Raw genomic sequence first — 7500 nt, 5'->3', positions numbered from 1 at the left:
CCCCAACAAATGATTCCCCTGAAGAAAGGCACGATGAATACTATGAAGAACTGCAGAGGGTAAAAGATGAGATTCCTGAGAGATAGGCTATTTGAAAATTGTGATATGCGAATTCAATGCTAAAGTTGGAAGAAATAATCAAGGGATAGAGAATGTGGTGGGTGTCAAGGGTCTTGGCGAAGCTGCAAATGAAAATAGAGCACACTTCATAAGTTTCTGTTCAGCAAACAATCTTGTCATTGGAGGTACTCTTTTTCAACACAAGAACATCCACAATAAAAGTATACATGGACTTCACCATGCGCCAGTTACAAAAATTAGATAGATCACATTGACATTAATAAAGAGAGAAGGAGGAGTCTGAGAAATGTAAGAAGCTATAGAGGTACAGAGATTGGTAGTGATCACCAGCTCCTCGTTGCCACACTGAAATTAAAACTGAAAGCATCCAACAGAAAGATAGATACAATACCTACGTTTGATACAACTAAGCATTTAGAAGAAAAGCACAGAGAGACATTTGCAATGGAATGTAGGAATCGATTTGCAGTCTGAGAGACTTTAAGAGACGAAGAACTGATAATTAATGAAGAATGGTGTGCTATGAACATATATCAGTCAGTTGGTAGTGAAGACTCAGGACACGCAGTTACTATAAAAAAGAGACAAAGACAGAAATTGATTGTTGAAAGCTTTCGAGGAAGTAATTAAGGTTACGAGGTAGAGTGTGCTAAGCACTCCAGTATTGATAGTGAGGTCAAAAGAAAGGCCAGGAATGAGTGGAGAGAATATTTAGAGAGTAAAGCAGATGAGGCTGGCTATGCTATGAATTCAGGAGCTGGCTATGGTGTAAGAATTGCTTATAAGGTTATTACTGAAATCTCGACTGGGGCAAAGAAGAAGAAGCATATACCCATCAAAAAGAGAGATGGTTTTGTTATAGCAACAGGAGATGAAGATAGACAACGTTAGATGGAACACTTGAGTGAGGTTATGAATAGGATTTATGAATATTTTGATTGATATACTAGAAGCTGATGAAGACGATGATGTGCCCATGAATGAATTCAGTGTGTTTGAAGTCGAAGCTGTTCTCGAAAAACTAAAGAGATGGAAAGCCTCGGGATACGATGGAACAACTGCCGAGATGATACTGGCGGAAAATGAAGTGACTGCCAGACCACTTATAAGATTATTTTGTAGAATGTGACATGAACAGGCAAAACCTGATGAATGGGAGTTAGGAGTGCTGGTGAAAATAGCAAAAAAAGGAGACCTGACTGATTGTAATACTTACAGAGGCATAACACTTACATCAGTTGTTTTGAAAATATTTAGTATGCTTATTCTAAAGAGACTGGAGAAAAGCTGAAAGAATAACTAGCATGATTTAGAAAAGATAGAAGTTGCACTGACCAAATGTTCGTTTCGAGACATGTTGTACAGCAAGGCGTAGAATATAGAAATTCCCTTTTTATGGCATTTGTGGATTATGAAAAAGCCTTTGATAGTGTGCACCGGCTAATTTTTGTGGAGAGTCCTGCGTTATTATGGAATTCCTCTTAAATACGTCAATTTGATTAAGTCTACTCATGAGCATAGCAAGTGCAAAGTTAATGTTAATGGAGTCTTATCAAATGAATTTACAGTAAACAGTGGAGTACTCCAAGGGAATGTGTGGTCACCTATGTTGTTTATCTTCCTCATGGATTTTGTAATGCATAGAACAGTCGGAGATGGTGGAGAAGGATTGGACTGGATCGGTGATAGGAATTTAGCCGACCTAGAGTATGCTGATGATGCTGTCCTTGTTAGCAGAACACTCCCAGGATTTGCAATGCTTGCCTAGCAGAATGCATGAAATATCACAAGAGGTTGGGCTGAAGATAAGTAGAAAAAAGTTAGTGAAGATGAGAACGGAATATGCAATGGTATATAGTTGAAATACCAGTGGAAGGAGAAAGGATTAATGAGGTAAAATCATTTAAGTATTTAGGAACTATGATCTCCAATACAGGGTCTTTGGTATTAGAGTTTAGTGAAAGATTGAAAAAAGCAAATCAGACATTGGCTATGTTAAGTAAAATTTGTAATTCATATCGCCTGAAATTATATAAGAAAATTAGACTATATACCAGCTTAGTGAGATCGGTGTTACTGTATGGACATGAGTCATGATATGGCAATGAAACAATCTCCAATAGATTGATTAGATTTGAGAACAAAGCCCAAAGAAGGATATTGGGTGTTAAATGGCAGGGCAGGATTAGAAATGAAACTATAAGAGAGATTACACGAGTGCTATGTGTGGATGAAATCATGATGAGGGGTAGATGGAAATGGCTTGGGCATGCTCTTCGCACTCCTCAAGAGAGGTTTGTTCACCAATCGTTCAGGTGGACCCCACAAGGCACGAGAGAGTTGGAAGACCCAGGCCTACATGCCTGAGGACTATGAAGCGCGAAGTGGGATATATATATATATATATATATATATATATATATATATATATATATATATATATATATATAAAATCTCATCATCATAATCACCCATTACTAGTCCACTGCAGAAGAAAGGCCTCAGACATGTCCTTCCACTTCCGTCATGCTTTTCCAACTAGGGTTGTAGCTTAGCAAGTACAGTAATAATAATAATAATAATAATAATAATAATAATAATAATAATATGATCTTTCTGTGCCAGTCGACACTTTCTTAGTTCGTCAATCCATCGTCTTCTTTTCGTTCCCCTCCTTCTTTATCAATCTTTATGGACCCATTCTATTATTATTGTCTGTCATTCTCATTATATAGCCTACCCATATCCATTTCTTTTTCATACATATTGTTAGAATTCCCTTTCTCTCGTATCCATGGTGCTCTTTTTCTGTCGCTTATTATTATTCTCATCATTATTCTTTCTAACTCCTAACTAGCTTATATATTAAGGCTTAATAAGGCTTCAAGTGTTTTATGCACAATATATATATATATATATATATATATATATATATATATATATATATATATATACTGTATATATATATATTTAAATATATATATATATATATGTATATATACATATATATATATATATATATATATATATATATATATATATATATATATATATGTGTGTGTGTGTGTGTGTGTGTATGTAAGTGCGTGCGTGTTGTTTAGAGATCACGAAAGCTGACACATGATGAGTATAAAATATGTATTGTAGCCACGAAAGGAAAATGAAAAGACTTGATAGACGTTAACACTTTCGTCCATTAGGGACATCAACTGACTCAACAATGAGAATACATATGCAAAGACATCGTATTTATACTGGAGAAGGGGATTCCACAGCTGTCTGTTTCCTGATAATTCGAGAAAATTCAGATTTTAGATATAAGAATAATCCCGTATTGACGCAAAACCGACCAGTGCTTAGATTTAAAAGTTTTGACTTTGAAATTCTTTTTAATTTCCTGTTCCGAAGGTCAAAATTTAGATCTTAAGTCCTGGTTTGTTTTCTGTTAATTCGGTATTATTTCTTTTTCTAAAATCTGACTTTTCTGAAATTATCAAGAAACTGACAGCTGTTGGATTCCCTTCTCCTATATAAAATCGATGTCTGCGTATGCATTCTCATTGTCAAGTCAGTTGATGTCCCTAATGGACGAAAGTACTAACTCCAATCAAGTCTTTTCATTTTCTTTTTGTGTCTATATGTATATATATTTGATGGCATTTGTGGACTATGAAAAAGCCTTTGATAGTGTATATCGGCCAATATTATGGAGAGTCCTGCGTTATTATGGAATTCCTCTTAAATATGTGAATTTGATTAAGTCTGTTCATGAGCATAGCAAGTGAAAATTTAATGTTAGTCGAGTTATCCAATGAACTTCTAGTGAACAGCGGAGTACTCCAATGTGTTGTCACCTATGTTGTTCATCCTTCTCATGGATTTTGTAATACGTAGAACAGTCGGAGATGGTGGAGGAGGATTGGACTGGATTGGTGATAGGAATTTAGCAGACCTAGAGTATGCTGATGATGCTGTCCTTGTTAGCAGAACACCACAGGATTTGCAATGCTTGCTTACCAGAATGCATGAGATATCACACGAGGTTGGACTGAAGGTAAAGAGAAGAAGACATAAATGATGAGAACGGAGTATGCAATGGAAGATGAAATATCATTGGAAGGAGATATCATTAATGAGGTAGAATCATTTAAGTATTTAGGAACTATGATCTCCAATACTGTGGTCGTTAGAATTAGAGTTTAGTTAAAGATTTAAAAAAGCCAATCAGACAATGGGTAGGTTAAGTAAAATTCGGAAATCAAATCGCCTGAAATTACACATAAAAATCAGACAATATATCAGTTTAGTGAGATCGGTGTTACAGTATGGACATGAGTTATGGTATGACAATGAAACAATCTCCAATAGATTTAGTAGATTTGAGAACAAAGCCCTCAGAAGGATATTGGGTGGTAAATGGCTGGACAGGATCAGAAATGAAACTATAAGAGAGATTACTCGGGTGCTATATACGGATAAGATTATGATGAGGGATAGATGGAGATGGTTTGAATATGGTATTCACACTCCTCAAGACAGATTTGTTCACCAAACGTTCATCTGGGATACACATGGCACTAGAAGAGTTGGAAGACCAAGGCCTGTATGGCTTAGGACCATGAAGCGAGGCCATTTGCGTCAATAGGCGTAGGAGATGATGATGATGATGATGATATACAGACACGTATATATATATATATATATATATATATATATATATATATATATATATATATATATACTGTATATATTGCATCAAAAATTTACCATTATACCTAAAAGGTTTCTAAGGAATCCCAACATACAAAGTTCCTAGTTTCATACTTAGCAATAGTAAATAATAGGGTGATTATGTAACTATTTTGGGGATTCACCCCATTTTTTACAAAGCCACATTAGTGCAGAGCATTTGGCTACACACACACCCACAAACACATACACACATATATGAATTATATGTATATATGAATATGAATGTAAATATTAAGTTTTATCGAAGTACAATTCATAATCACAAATTTCATATGGATATATGTTTGAAATACAGGGCCTAATTTATTCTGTAATTATGGAAATTATTTGAAAGTTTCGAATCATTAATACTGATCTGAAATGGAAGGTCATTATTATACGATAATTATGAAATGTTATGTACAGCACGTATCATCACTGGAGCTAATCAGGAAAAAGAATTACTGAACGTAATCGATATTGTGGTCATATAACCCATTGATTAAAATCATAACATGCACGGATATACAAATAAGTACATTACATCTAGTGATTTACACCATACACAGACGTGATATGCAAGTATTTGATACATTTGGGTTATGGAAAACGGAATCCAATTTATGCACACATTTATGAAAATACCTATTTTCATGTATGTATGTATGTATGTATGTATGTATGTATGTATGGGTTTTTTAACCCTACTCTGAGTCTTTACCGCACGTTGGAGATCGCCAGATGTAAACGGCCCAATCAAAACCCAAGGTCTACAATATCAAAAAGAGCTGGTGACAGTGATTTCCAATACAGCACAGCGTACAGGACCAAATCCACCGTGGCATCAGAACCCTCCATAACTCTACAAGAAACGACAAAAAAGAAAAGAAAAAAAAGTAAGGAGGGACATTTCATACAAGGGCAAATACGCGTCGTTTCCATAATCTCCTCAAATACCATGGTAATCGATGGCCAAATGGCCAAGTGGTCTTACTGTTCACATACAAGGTATTGATGAGGGCCACGCATTCCCTCGTTCCCTTTCATCCTAGGGGTTATTTTGGTCTAGGGCACTTATGCCAGTTTCTCTCCCAAATGTTTCTTTAGTCAATTATCCACGTACTATGCCTTTTTCTCCTCTTGTGTATAATTTCAGACGTTGCTATTACAAATTGATTATGTCACTGAAGGAGCCTTCCATACACCTAACACGAGTACGTACATATGTATGTCCTGAATATGTATATATATGTATATATATCATGCTTCTATGTGTAATGATGAGTTTACCCGATTATTTGGTATCTGATTTTGGATCACAATAGGGCCTATGTTAAATCGAGGTCGAGCGAATCACAACTTAATATTTGTTGCTGAAAGAGATGAACTTTCATGAATGTAAAATAAAAATGCTTAAACATGGACGATGGAGGTATGTTGGTAGTATTGCATAATTCGTTGCAATCAAATAAATGATGGTTAGGTGTATGTACATACTTTTGTCTATTTTTAATAAATGAATGATTACAAGCAAAAGCCCTTAATTGTAAAATACGTATTTCAGTCATGAATTGCAATAAATCACAAGTTATTTAATTACTCGATTCATGCAAACTTAAGTAAAAACTTGAACAATATATTCCATTTAATGGTAATGGAAACGTCACAGAGAGAGAGAGAGAGAGAGAGAGAGAGAGAGAGAGAGAGAGAGAGAGAGAGAGAGAGAGAGAGTTAATATTGATTTGTATTATTGTAACCACATTGTTATTCGTGCGAGAAATACAAGGACAAATAAAGGGAGGCACACAAAAAACAAAACAATAATCGGACAAACGCAGAGGGCGGAAATAGAGAAAATTTTGACTCACTATTTATCTACACGTATCCTGCTTCTATTGGCATATTCATTGTTACGAAAACGAAACCAGACAAACAATGAGAGAGAGAGAGAGAGAGAGAGAGAGAGAGAGAGAGAGAGAGAGAGAGAGAGAGAGAGAGAGAGAGAGAGAGAGAGAGAGAGAGATAATTTCTCCAAAATTTTCATAACAGATCAATATTGACTCTTTCGAGATTAATGATTGTTATTGATGTTCACAAGAGGTGAGAGAAATGCACGTATGCTATTGAATATTACATAATCGGACGACTTACGTAAATTGCCTGTAAATTGTATCTATTTAAGTTAAACTTCATTTTAGCTACGTAAGTATTACATCACTTTCTAAGACGTTTTCGTGAATAGAGATGCAGTAATTGCCCATGATTCTTTACAGACTGTGGCCAGGTATATATATTTAACCGGGGAAAAAACTGCTTTTCCAAGAAATTTCCGAGGAATTCTAACAATTTACCATAATTCTCTATTCCACGTGATCATTTTTGTTTAAATAAGAATACCCTGTTATAGAAATATAGCATTTTACAATTTAGAGTTGTGTTATTTTGCTTTATTCTATCTGAATGTTTGCTGCATAATACTTTTTCCGTATTTTATCAATAGGTTATCAAACATTTGAGAATTGTTCAACTAATATTTAGAGCATAAAATTTATTGTAACCATATTTAAGGTAAATAAGATAAGGAAAGGCAAATATCTGCCTTTTATAAGAACCTTTGTTTTAACATTTCGGATATTTTCTCTAGTCATGCACAAAGGAAACATCCATTCAAAACTCTTGTGTCCAGGA

At 34.9% G+C, this 7500-nt stretch overlaps 1 protein-coding gene across 1 annotated transcript in view; it reads right to left on the bottom strand.

The window, feature by feature from the left end:
• The window catches only part of LOC137654575 (cell adhesion molecule 2-like), a 95526-nt gene that overhangs the window by 87240 nt on the left and 786 nt on the right, over positions 1-7500 (bottom strand). The gene's annotated exons all lie outside the window — the stretch shown is intronic.

The sequence above is a fragment of the Palaemon carinicauda genome, chromosome 15 (genome assembly GCF_036898095.1).
Source record: "Palaemon carinicauda isolate YSFRI2023 chromosome 15, ASM3689809v2, whole genome shotgun sequence".
Lineage (NCBI taxonomy): Eukaryota > Metazoa > Arthropoda > Malacostraca > Decapoda > Palaemonidae > Palaemon > Palaemon carinicauda.
The sequence above is the reverse complement of the archived record's forward strand: the minus strand, read 5'-3'. Positions and strand labels throughout refer to the sequence as shown.